We start from the raw sequence: 12,679 nt of genomic DNA, 5'->3' as shown, positions 1-12,679 counted from the left end.
TTTACACACAGAGACACACAGACACCCAGAGGCACACACATGCACACACACACACACACACACTCACACACAGAGAGACGAGAAGGAGACCTAGGGCTACACCAGTTGATCAGAAGGTGTGGACTCTCTTACTCTGAGCCCCCTGGTGTCCCCTTTGCATTTATTAGCCAAAGGGCCTGAGGCGTTTGGGGAAACCTGATATGACCTGCCAGGGATTGGACGTCTCTGGCGGGCAATCTCTCTTCTCCCTGCATCCTCTGGGCTTCAGTACAGCAGAAGAACATGTCACTTTCTTTAGGATGTGCCTAGAAATGAGCTGGGCACGGGGGTTTTCTCTGTGTGTTGGGGTGCCTGGATATGTGGGTTCCAATTCCGTTGGGCTCTGTTGTCAGGGAAGTTAGGTCACCACTGCCTGGTGTCTCCTTACCGAACTTCCTGCTGACCCAGAGCTCCCTGAGCCGACGGTCCCCAAGCTGCTCAAGGCTCACATTCCACTCAATGCAGTGCCATCCAGTGACCCCCGTACAGCCTCCCCCCAGCCCCTGGGAGGCCTGGGTGCAGCTGTTGTCCCCGCTGGAGGGAACAGAGCTGGGTTTAGACCAGGTTAGTGTTAGGGTAAGTGTTAAGAAAGACTTAGGGTCAGGGTTATATTTAGACGTCGTTGGGGTCAGGGTTAGCATAAGGCTTAGGGTAGGGGTCAGGGTTAGGGTTAGGTTTATGGTTAGGTTTGGGGTCAGGCTCATAGTAGGGTCAGGGTTAGCGTTACGCTCAGAGTCAGGTTCAGGGTCAGTGTTAGGTTGACGGTTAGGTTTAGTGTCAGGTTCAGGGTCATGCTCAGGTTTAGGTTCAGGTTCAAGTTTTGGTTTTGAGGCTAGGTTCATGTCAGGGTCAGGGTTAGGTTTGGGACAGGTTTAGTGTCAGGGTTAGGGTTAGGTCAGCTTTATGTTTAGGTTCTGTTTTATGAGTAGGTTCAGGATCATGGTTAGCTTTAAGGTTACGATTCTGTTTAGAATCACGGAGTGGGTCCGAGTTAGGTTTACAGTCAGGGTTAGGGTCAGTGATAAGGTCAAGGCCAGGGTCAGGTTGAAGTTTAAGGTCTGACATAGGCAAAGTTTACAGTTAGGGTTATGATCAGGGTCAGGGAGAGGGTCAGGTTTATTGTTAAAGTGGGTTTAGGGTTAGGGTTAAAGGTAGGTTGAGGGTTAGGGTTAGACCGGGTTAGGGTCAGTTTCAGGGATAATGTTAGGGGTTAGTTTTAGGGTTAGGTTCAGTGTTAGGTTTCGGGTCAGGGCCCATGTTAGTGTCAGGGTCAGGGTTACGTTTAGGGTTAGAGTTAGGGTCAGGCTCCCATTCAGTGTCAGGGTTATTGTTAGGGTCAGGGGTCAGCGTCTCTGTTAGGGTCAGCGTTAGGTTTATGGTCTTTACCTGGGTCAGGGTCAGGGTGAAGTCTAGTGCCATTGTCAGGATTAATGTCAAGATCAGGTATCGGTTTAAAGTCCACATTCGGGTCAGGGACAGGGTTACATAGTGGTAAGTGTAAGAATCATGGTTGGGTTAGGGGTCAGGGCCAGAGTCAGGTTTAGGGTCAGGGTCTGCTATAGGCAACGTTCAGGGGTAGGGTCATGATCATAGTCAGGTATATGGTCAGGGGGTATTGTTAAAGTTTAGAGTTAGTGTTAGGGTTAGCATTAGGTTGATTGTTAGGTTTAGAACTTGTTAGGGTCAGGGTCCGTGGTAGGGTTAGTGGTTAGTGTTAGGGTTAGGTTCAGCGATAGGATTCGGGGTACGGCCCGTGTTAGTGACAGGGTCTGGGTTACATTTAGGGTTAGAGTTAGGGTCAGGCTCACAGTCTGGGTCAGGTTTAGGGTTCAGGTCAGGGTCGGGGTCACTGTTAGGGTCAGGGTTAGGTTTATGGTCATGGTCTGGGTCAGGGTCATGATGAAGTTTAGCACCAGTGTCCGGTTTAGGGTCAGGTTCAGGTATTGGTTTAAAGTCCACATTCTGGTCCGGGCAGGGTTATGTAGTGGTCATTGTTAGTGTCATGGTTATGATTAGGGTCAGGGTCAGGTTCAGGTGTAGGTCAGGGCCAGGGTCCGGTTTAGAGTTAGGCTTTGGTTTAGGGTTAATGTTCGGTTCAGTGTCACAGTTAGGTTTTGGCGGTAGGGTTTGGGATTGGGGTTTGGGTGAGAATTAGAAGGAAGGCTATGTTTAGGGTTAGGGATAGACAGCGGAAGGTCAGGGTTAGGTTTGGTTTAGGGTAGGGGTTAGTGTTAGGCCGGGGTCATCGTTAGGATTAGGTTCAGGGTACATAGAGGGTCATGGTTAGAGTTATCTTTAGGTTTAGGATTAGCGTCAGGCTCACAGTCACGGCCAGGGGTATGGTTAGGGTTAGGGTCAGGGTTAGGTCAGCGTCAGGGTTAGGATTAGGGTCAGGGTCAGGGTCAGGGTCATGGTTAGGTATGAGTCATGGTTACAGTAAGGTCAGAGTTAGGTTTAGGTTCAGGGTCCACATCAGGGTCAGTGTCAGGCTTAGGTTTAGGTTTAGGGTTCAGGTCAGGATCACAGTCAGGTTCAGGGTCAGGGTCATGGTCAGGGCTTGGTTGAGGGTTTGGGGCAGGCTCACAGTCAGTGTCAGGGTCAGGGTTAGTGGTTACTGTTAGGTTTAGCCCCGCTCCTGGGTCATGGACCCATCCCTTCAGGGTCTCAGGATAAACCCTGGGCAGAAGGGTGTAGACCCTACACCCGATCCCACTTAAGCAGCCTTAAACTGGGGTGTGAACATGACTTGCCCACCAGATATCTAACCCCTCATCAGCCTGATCCTGCTTTGGGCATCTCCACCCACGATGGCATGGCCAGGTGCTCTTTACACACAGACACACAGACAACCAGAGGCACACACGCACACACACACAGAGACGGGGAGGAGACCTAGGGCTACACCGGTCCATCAGACGTTGTGGGACTCTCTGTCTCTGAGCCCCCTGGTGTCCCCTTTTGATTTTATTAGCCAAAGGGCCTGAGGCGTTGGGGAAACCTGATATGACCTGCCAGGGAGGGGACGTGTCTGGCGGGCGAGCTCTCTTCCCCCTGCATCCTCTTGGCTTCAGTACAGCAGAAGAACATGTCGCTTCCTTTAGGATGTTCCTAGAAATGAGCTGGACATGGCGGTTTTCTCTGTAATGGGGTGCCTGGATATGTGGGTTCCAATTCCGTTGTGCTCTGTCTTCAGGGAAGTGAGGTCACCACTGCCTGGGGGTTCCTTACCGAACTTCCTGCTTCACCAGAGCTCCCCTGAGCCGCTGGTCCCTAAGCTGCTCAAGGCTCACACTCCACTCAATGCAGTTCCCATCTAGTTACTCCCATACAGCCTCTCCCCGCCCATGGAGGGCTGGGTGCAGCTGTTGTCCCCGCTGGAGGGAACAGAGCTGGGTTTAGACCAGGTTAGTGTTAGGGTTAGGGTTAAGAACGACGTAGAGTCAGGGTTAGGGATAAACGTCGTTGGGGTCAGGGTTAGCATAAGGCTAAGGGTGGGATCAGGGTTTAGGGTTAGGTTCATGGTTAGGTTTAGGGTCAGGATCACAGTAGGGTCAGGGTTAGCATTACGGTCAGAGTCAGGCTCAGGGTCAGTGTTAGGCTGATGGTTAGGGTTTAGGGTCAGGTTCAGGGTCATGGTCAGTTTTAGGGTCAGGTTCAAGTTTTGGTTTGGGGCAAGGTCATGTCAAGTCAGGGTCAGGTTTGGGACAGGTTTAGTGTCAGGGTTAGGGTCAGGGTCAGGGTTAGGTTCATGGTTTTTGGTAATGTCAGCTTTATGTTTAGGTTCTGTTTTATGAGTAGGTTCAGGATCAGGGTTATCTTTAGGGTTACTAATCTGTTCAGCATTCACGGATTGGGTCAGAGTTAGGTTTATTGTCAGGGTTAGGGTCAGTGTTAAGGTCAAGGCCAGTGTCAGTTTTAAGGTTTAGTTCTGACGTAGGCAAAGTTCCGAGTTTGGGTTATGATCAGCGTCAGGGAGAGGGTCAGGATAATTTTTAAAGTGGGGATAGGGTTAGGGTTAGAGGTAGGTTGAGGGTTAGGATTAGACCGGGTTAGGGTCAGTGTCAGGGATAATGTTAGGGGGTTAGTTTTTAGGGTTAGGTTCAGCGTTAGGTTTCGGGTCAGGGCCCGTGTTAGTGTCAGGGTCAGGGTTACGTTTATGGTAAGAGTTAGGTTCAGGCTCCCATTCAGTGTCAGTGTTAGTTTTAGGGTCAGGGTTAGATCAGCATCAGGGTTAGGATTAGGGTCAGGGTCTGGGTCATGGTTAGGTATTAGTCTTATTTACGGTAATGTCAGAGTTAAGTTTAGGTTCAGGGTCCACATCAGGGTCCTTGCCAGGCTTAGGTTTTGTTTTGGGTTCAGGTAAGGATCACAGGCAGGGTCAGGGTCAGAGTCAGGGTCACGACTTGGGTTAGGGTTTGGGGCAGGCTCACAGTCAGTTTCAGGGTCAGGCTTAGTGGTTACTGTTAGGGTTAGCCCTGCTCCTGAGTCATGGACTCATCCATTCAGGGTCTCAGGATATACCCTGGGCAGAAGGGTGTAGACCCTACAACCGATCCCACTTAAGCAGCCTTAAACTGGGGTGTGAACATGACTTACCCACCAGACATCTAACCCTTCATCAGCTCATGCTGCTTGGGCCATCTCCATCCACGATGGCATGGCCAGGTCCTCTTTACACACAGACACACAGACACCCAGAGGCACACACACACTCACTCACACACACACACACGCAGAGACAGGGAGCAGACCTAGGGCTACACCCATAGATCAGAAGGTGTTGGAACCTCTGACTCTGAGCCCACTGGTGTCACCTTTTGATTTTATTAGCCAAAGGGCGTGCGGCATTCGGGAAACCTGATATGACCTGCCAGGGAGGGGACGTGTCTGGCAGGCGAGCTCACTTCTCCCTGTATCCTCTGGGCTTCAGTACAGTAGAAGAACATGTCGCTTCCTTTAGGATGTGCCTAGAAATGATCTGCACAGGGGGGTTTCTCTGTTATATAGGGTGCCATGATACGTGGGTTCCAATTCAGTTGGGCTCTGTCGTCAAGGAAGTGAGGTCACCACTGCCTGGGGGCTCTTTACCGAACTTCCTGCTCCACCAGAGCTCCCTGAGCCGCCGGTCCCCAAGCTGCTCAAGGCTCACACTCCACTCAATGCAGTGCCCAACCAGTGACCCCCATACAGCCCTCCCCCCAGACCCGGGAGGCCTGGGTGCAGCTGTTGTCCCCGGTGGAGGGAACAGAGCTGGGTTTAGTCCAGCTTAGTGTTAGGGTTAGGTCTAAGAAAGACGTAGGGTCAGGGTTAGTGTTAGACGTCTTTAGGGTCAGGGTTGGCGTAAGGCTTAGGGTAGGGGTCAGGGTTAGGGTTAGGTTCATGGTTAGGTTTAGGGTCAGGATCACAGTAAGGTCAGGGTTAGCATTACGGTCATAGTCAGGGTCAGGTTCAGTGTTAGGCTGACGGTTAGGTTTAGGTCCAGGCAAGGTCATGGTCAGATTTAGGGTCAATTTCAAGTTTTGTTGTGGGGGCAAGGTTCATGTCAGGGTCAGGGTTAGGTTTGGGACAGGTTTATTGTCAGGGTTAGGGTTAGGTCAGCTTTATGTTTAGGTTCTGTTTTATGAGTATGTTCAAGATCAGGGTTATATTTAGGGTTACGATTCTGTTCAGAATCACGGATTGGGTCAGAGTTAGGTTGACAGACAGGGTTAGGGTCAGTGTTAAGGTCAAGGCCTGGGGCAGGTTTAAGGTTAAGTTCTGACATAGGCAAAGTTCAGAGTTAGGGTTATGATCAGGGTCAGGGACAGGGTCACGTTTATTGTTAAAGTGTGGTTATGGTTAGGGTTAGAGTTAGGTTGAGGGTTAGGGTTAGACCGGGTTAGGGTCAGTTTCAGGGATAATGTTAGGTGTTAGTTTTAGGGTTAGGTTCAGCAGCATTAGGTTTCGGGTCAGGGCCCGTGTTAGTGTCAGTGTCAGGGTTACGTTTAGGGTTAGAGTTAGGGGTCAGGCTCCCATTCAGTGTCAGGGTTAGTGTTAGGGTCAGGGTCAGCGTCACTGTTAGGGTCAGGGTAAGGTTTATGGTCTTTGTCAGGGTCACGGTCAGTGTGAAGACTAGGGCCAGTGACAGCTTTACGGTCAAGATCAGATATTGGTTTAATGTGACATTCGGATCAGGGACAGGGTTATGTAGTGGTAAGTGTTAGAATCATGGTTAGGTTTAGGGTCAGGGCTAGAGTCAGGTTTAGGGTCAGGGTCTGGTATAGGCAAAGTTTAGGGGTAGGGTTATGATCATAGTCAGGTAGGGGTCAGGGTTATTGTTAAAGTTTAAAGTTAGTGTTAGGGTTAGCGTTAGGTTAACGGTTAGGGTTAGAACTTGTTAGGGTCAGGGTCCGTGGTAGGGTTAGGGGTTAGTGTTAGGGTTAGGTTCAGCAATAGGATTCGGTCTACAGCCCGTGTTAGTGTCAGGGTCTGGGTTACATTTAGGGTTAGAGTTAGGGTCAGGCTCACAGTCTGGGTCAGGTTTAGTGTTCAGGTCAGTGTCGGGGTCATTGTTAGGGTCAGCGTTAAGTTAATGACATGGTCTGGGTCAGGGTCAGGGTGAAGTTTTAGCACAAGTGTCTTTTAAGGGTCTGGTTCAGGTATTAGTTTAAAGTCCAAATTCGGGTAAGGGACAGGTTTATGTAGAGGTCAGTGTTAGTGTCATGATTAGGATTAGGGTCAGCGTCCGGGTCCGGGTCTGCTGAAGGTCAGGGCCAGGTCAGGTTTAGGGTCAGGCTTTGGTTTAGGGTCAATGTTTGGTTGAGTGTCACAGTTAGGTTTTGGCGGTAGGTTTTGGGATTCGGGTTAGGGTTAGAGTTAGTAGTAGGGTTATGGTTAGGGTTAGGGATAGCGTAAGGTCAGGGTTAGGGTTTGGTTTAGGGTAGGGGTTAGTGTTAGGGTCACGGTCAGCGTTAGGTTTAGGTTCAGGGTCCGTAGAGGGTCATGGTTAGAGTTACCTTTAGGTTTAGGATTAGCGTCAGGCTCAGTCACGGTCAGGGATAGGGTTAGGGTCAGGGTTAGGTCAGCGTCAGGGTTAGGATTAGGGTCAGGGCCATGGTCATGGTTAGGTATGAGTCATGGTTACGGTAATGTCAGTGTTAGGTTTAGGTTCAGGGTCCACATCAGGGTCAGCGTCAGGCTTAGGATTAGGTTTAGGGTTCAGGTCAGGATCACAGTCAGGTTCAGGGTAAGGGTCATGGTCAGGGCTTGGTTTAGGGTTTGGGGGGCAGGCTCACAGTCAGTGTCAGGGTCAGTGTTAGTGGTTACTCTTAGTGTTAGCCCCGCTCCTGTGTCATGGACCCCTCCCTTCAAGGTCTCAGGATAAACCCTGGGCAGAAGGGTGTAGACCCTCACCCGATTCCACTTAAGCAGCCTTAAACTGGGGTGTGAACATGACTTGCCCACCAGACATCTAAACCCTCATCAGCCTGATCCTGCTTGGGGCATCTCCACCCACGATGGCATGGCCAGGTGCTCTTTACACACACAGAACACAGACACCCAGAGGCACACACATGCACACACACACACACACACACTCACAGGGAGAGAGACGGGGAGGAGACCTAGGGCTACACCGGTTGATCAGAAGGTGTGGACTCTCAGACTCTGAGCCCCCTGGTGTCCTCTTTGATTTTATTAGCCAAAGGGCCTGAGGCGTTGGGGAAACCTGATATGACCTGCCAGGGAGGGGACGTGTCTGGCGGGCGAGCTCTCTTTTCCCTGCATCCTCTCAGCTTTAGTACAGCAGAGAACATGTCGCTTCCTTTAGGATGTGCCTATAAATGAGCTGGGCACGGCGGTTTTCTCTGTAATGGGGTGCCTGGATACGTGGGTTCCAATTTCGTTGGGCTCTGTCTTCAGGGTATTGAGGTCACCACTGCCTGGGGGTTCCTTACCAAACTTCCTGCTTCACCAGAGCTCCCTGAGCCGCTGGTCCCTAAGCTGCTCAAGGCTCACACTCCACTCAATGCAGTGCCCATCCAGTGACCCCCATACAGCCTCCCCACGCCCCTGGAGGGCTGGGTTCAGCTGTTGTCTCCGCTGGAGGGAACAGAGCTGGGTTTAGACCAATTTAGTGTTAGGGTCAGGGTTAAGAAAGACTTCGGGTCAGGGTTAGAGTTAGATGTCATTGCGGTCAGGGTTAGCGTAAGGCTTAGGGTAGGGGTCAGGGTTTTGGTTAGGTTCATGGTTAGGTTTAGGGTCAGGATCACAGTAGGGTCAGGGTTAGCGTTACGCTCAGAGTCAGGGTCAGGTTCAGTGTTAGGTTGACGGTTACCTTTAGGGTCAGGTTCAGGGTCATGGTCAGGTTCAAGTTTTGGTTTTTGGGGCAAGGTTCATGTCAGGGTCAGGGTTAGGTTTGGGACAGGTTTAGTGTCAGGGTTACGGTTAGGTCAGCTTTATGTTTAGGTTCTGTTTTATGAGTAGGTTCAGTATCAGGGTTAGCTTTAGGGTTACGATTCTGTTCAGAATCACGGATTGGGTCAGAGTTAGGTTTACAGTCAGGGTTAGGGTCAGTGTTAAGGTCAAGGCCAGGGTCAGGTTTAAGGTTAAGGTCTGACATAGGCAAAGTTTACAGTTAGGGTTATCATCAGGGTCAGGGAGAGGGTCAGCTTTATTGTTAAAGTGGGTTTAGGGTTAGGGTTAGGGGTAGGTTGAGCATTAGGGTTAGACCGGGTTAGGGTCAGTGTCAGGGATAATGTTAGGGGTTAGTTTTAGGGTTAGGTTCAGCATTAGGTTTCGGGTCAGGGCCCGTGTTAGTGTCGGGGTCAGGGTTACGTTTAGGGTTAGAGTTAGGGTCAGTCTCCCATTCAGTGTCAGGGTTAATGTTAGGGTCAGGGTCAGCGTCTTTTAGTGTCAGCGTTAGGTTTATGGTCTTTACCTGGGTCAGGGTCAGGGTGACGTCTAGGGCCAGTGGCAGGATTACGGCAAGATCCGGTATTGGTTTAAAGTCCACATTCGGGTCAGGGACACGGTTATGTAGTGGCAAGTGTTAGAATCACAGTTAGGTTTAGGTTAGGTTTAGGGTCAGGTTTGGGGTCCCTGTTAGGGTCAGGATTAAGTTTATAGTTATGGTCTGGGTCAGGGTCAGGGTGAAGTTTAGCGCCAGTGTCCCGGTTTAGGGTCAGGTTCAGGTATTGTATTAAAGTCCACATTCGTGTCATGGACACAGTTATGTAGTGGTCAGTGTTAGTGTCATGGTTAGGATTAGGGTCAGGGTCTGGCTCAGGTGAAGGACAGGGCCAGGGTCAGGTTTAGTGTCAGGTTTTGGTTTAGGGTCAATGTTTGGTTCAGTGTCACAGTTAGGTTTTGGCGGTAGGGTTTGGGATTGGGGTTAGGGTAAGAGTTAGAAGTAGGGTTATGGTTAGGGTTAGGGTTAGACAGCGTAAGGTCAGGGTTAGGGTTTGGTTTAGGGTAGGGGTTTTTGTTAGGGTCAGGGTCAGCGTTAGATTTAGGTTCAGGGTCTGTAGAGGGTCATGGTTAGAGTTACGTTTAGGTTTAGGGTTAGCGTCAGGCTCACAGTCACGGTCAGGCGTAGGGTTAGGGTCAGGGTTAGGTCAGCGTCAGGTTTAGGATTAGGGTTAGGGTCAGGGTCATGGTTAGGTATGAGTCATGGTTACGGTAATGTCAGAGGTAGGTGTAGGTTCAGGGTCCACATCAGGGTCAGTGTCAGGCTTAGGTTTAGGTTTACGGTTCAGGTCAGGTTCACAGTCAGGTTCAGGGTCAGGGTCATGGTCAGGGCTTGGGTTAGGGTGTGGGGCATGCTCAAAGTCAGTGTCAGGGTCAGTGTTAGTGGTTACTTTTAGTGTTACTGTTACTGTTAGTTGTCATTGACCCATCCCTTCAGGGTCTCAAGATAAACCCTGGGCAGAAGGGTGTAGAACTTACACCCCATCCCACTTAACCAGCCTTAAACTGGGGTGTGAAACATGACTTGCCCACCAGACATCTAACCCCTCATCAGCCTGATCCTGCTTGGGGCATCTCCACCCACGATGGCATGGCCAGGTGCTCTTTACACACAGACACACAGACACCCAGAGGCACACACATGCACACACACACACACACACACACACACACAGAGACGAGAAGGAGACCTAGGGCTACACCAGTTGATCAGAAGGTGTGGACTCTCTTACTCTGAGCCCCCTGGTGTCCCCTTTGCATTTATTAGCCAAAGGGCCTGAGGCGTTGGGGAAACCTGATATGACCTGCCAGGGATTGGACGTCTCTGGCGGGCAATCTCTCTTCTCCCTGCATCATCTGGGCTTCAGTACAGCAGAAGAACATGTCACTTTCTTTAGGATGTGCCTAGAAATGAGCTGGGCACGGGGGTTTTCTCTGTGTTGGGGTGCCTGGATATGTGGGTTCCAATTCCGTTGGGCTCTGTTGTCAGGGAAGTTAGGTCACCACTGCCTGGTGTCTCCTTACCGAACTTCCTGCTGACCCAGAGCTCCCTGAGCCGACGGTCCCCAAGCTGCTCAAGGCTCACATTCCACTCAATGCAGTGCCATCCAGTGACCCCCGTACAGCCTCCCCCCAGCCCCTGGGAGGCCTGGGTGCAGCTGTTGTCCCCGCTGGAGGGAACAGAGCTGGGTTTAGACCAGGTTAGTGTTAGGGTAAGTGTTAAGAAAGACTTAGGGTCAGGGTTATATTTAGACGTCGTTGGGGTCAGGGTTAGCATAAGGCTTAGGGTAGGGGTCAGGGTTAGGGTTAGGTTTATGGTTAGGTTTGGGGTCAGGCTCATAGTAGGGTCAGGGTTAGCGTTACGCTCAGAGTCAGGTTCAGGGTCAGTGTTAGGTTGACAGTTAGGTTTAGTGTCAGGTTCAGGGTCATGCTCAGGTTTAGGTTCAGGTTCAAGTTTTGGTTTTGAGGCTAGGTTCATGTCAGGGTCAGGGTTAGGTTTGGGACAGGTTTAGTGTCAGGGTTAGGGTTAGGTCAGCTTTATGTTTAGGTTCTGTTTTATGAGTAGGTTCAGGATCATGGTTAGCTTTAAGGTTACGATTCTGTTTAGAATCACGGAGTGGGTCCGAGTTAGGTTTACAGTCAGGGTTAGGGTCAGTGATAAGGTCAAGGCCAGGGTCAGGTTGAAGTTTAAGGTCTGACATAGGCAAAGTTTACAGTTAGGGTTATGATCAGGGTCAGGGAGAGGGTCAGGTTTATTGTTAAAGTGGGTTTAGGGTTAGGGTTAAAGGTAGGTTGAGGGTTAGGGTTAGACCGGGTTAGGGTCAGTTTCAGGGATAATGTTAGGGGTTAGTTTTTTTAGGGTTAGGTTCAGTGTTAGGTTTCGGGTCAGGGCCCATGTTAGTGTCAGGGTCAGGGTTACGTTTAGGGTTAGAGTTAGGGTCAGGCTCCCATTCAGTGTCAGGGTTATTGTTAGGGTCAGGGTCAGCGTCTCTGTTAGGGTCAGCGTTAGGTTTTATGGTCTTTACCTGGGTCAGGGTCAGGGTGAAGTCTAGTGCCATTGTCAGGATTAATGTCAAGATCAGGTATCGGTTTAAAGTCCACATTCGGGTCAGGGACAGGGTTACATAGTGGTAAGTGTAAGAATCATGGTTGGGGTTTAGGGTCAGGGCCAGAGTCAGGTTTAGGGTCAGGGTCTGCTATAGGCAACGTTCAGGGGTAGGGTCATGATCATAGTCAGGTATATGGTCAGGGTTATTGTTAAAGTTTAGAGTTAGTGTTAGGGTTAGCATTAGGTTGATTGTTAGGTTTAGAACTTGTTAGGGTCAGGGTCCGTGGTAGGGTTAGTGGTTAGTGTTAGGGTTAGGTTCAGCGATAGGATTCGGGGTACGGCCCGTGTTAGTGACAGGGTCTGGGTTACATTTAGGGTTAGAGTTAGGGTCAGGCTCACAGTCTGGGTCAGGTTTAGGGTTCAGGTCAGGGTCGGGGTCACTGTTAGGGTCAGGGTTAGGTTTATGGTCATGGTCTGGGTCAGGGTCATGATGAAGTTTAGCACCAGTGTCCGGTTTAGGGTCAGGTTCAGGTATTGGTTTAAAGTCCACATTCTGGTCCGGGCAGGGTTATGTAGTGGTCAGTGTTAGTGTCATGGTTATGATTAGGGTCAGGGTCAGGTTCAGGTGTAGGTCAGGGCCAGGGTCCGGTTTAGAGTTAGGCTTTGGTTTAGGGTTAATGTTCGGTTCAGTGTCACAGTTAGGTTTTGGCGGTAGGGTTTGGGATTGGGGTTTGGGTGAGAATTAGAAGGAAGGCTATGTTTAGGGTTAGGGATAGACAGCGGAAGGTCAGGGTTAGGTTTGGTTTAGGGTAGGGGTTAGTGTTAGGCCGGGGTCATCGTTAGGATTAGGTTCAGGGTACATAGAGGGTCATGGTTAGAGTTATCTTTAGGTTTAGGATTAGCGTCAGGCTCACAGTCACGGGTTAGGGGTATGGTTAGGGTTAGGGTCAGGGTTAGGTCAGCGTCAGGGTTAGGATTAGGGTCAGGGTCAGGGTCATGGTTAGGTATGAGTCATGGTTACAGTAAGGTCAGAGTTAGGTTTAGGTTCAGGGTCCACATCAGGGTCAGTGTCAGGCTTAGGTTTAGGTTTAGGGTTCAGGTCAGGATCACAGTCAGGTTCAGGGTCAGGGTCATGGTCAGGGC

The sequence above is a fragment of the Mustela putorius genome, unplaced genomic scaffold (genome assembly GCF_011764305.1).
Source record: "Mustela putorius furo isolate JIRA1106 unplaced genomic scaffold, ASM1176430v1.1 tig00000288_pilon_pilon_pilon, whole genome shotgun sequence".
Lineage (NCBI taxonomy): Eukaryota > Metazoa > Chordata > Mammalia > Carnivora > Mustelidae > Mustela > Mustela putorius.
The sequence above is the reverse complement of the archived record's forward strand: the minus strand, read 5'-3'. Positions refer to the sequence as shown.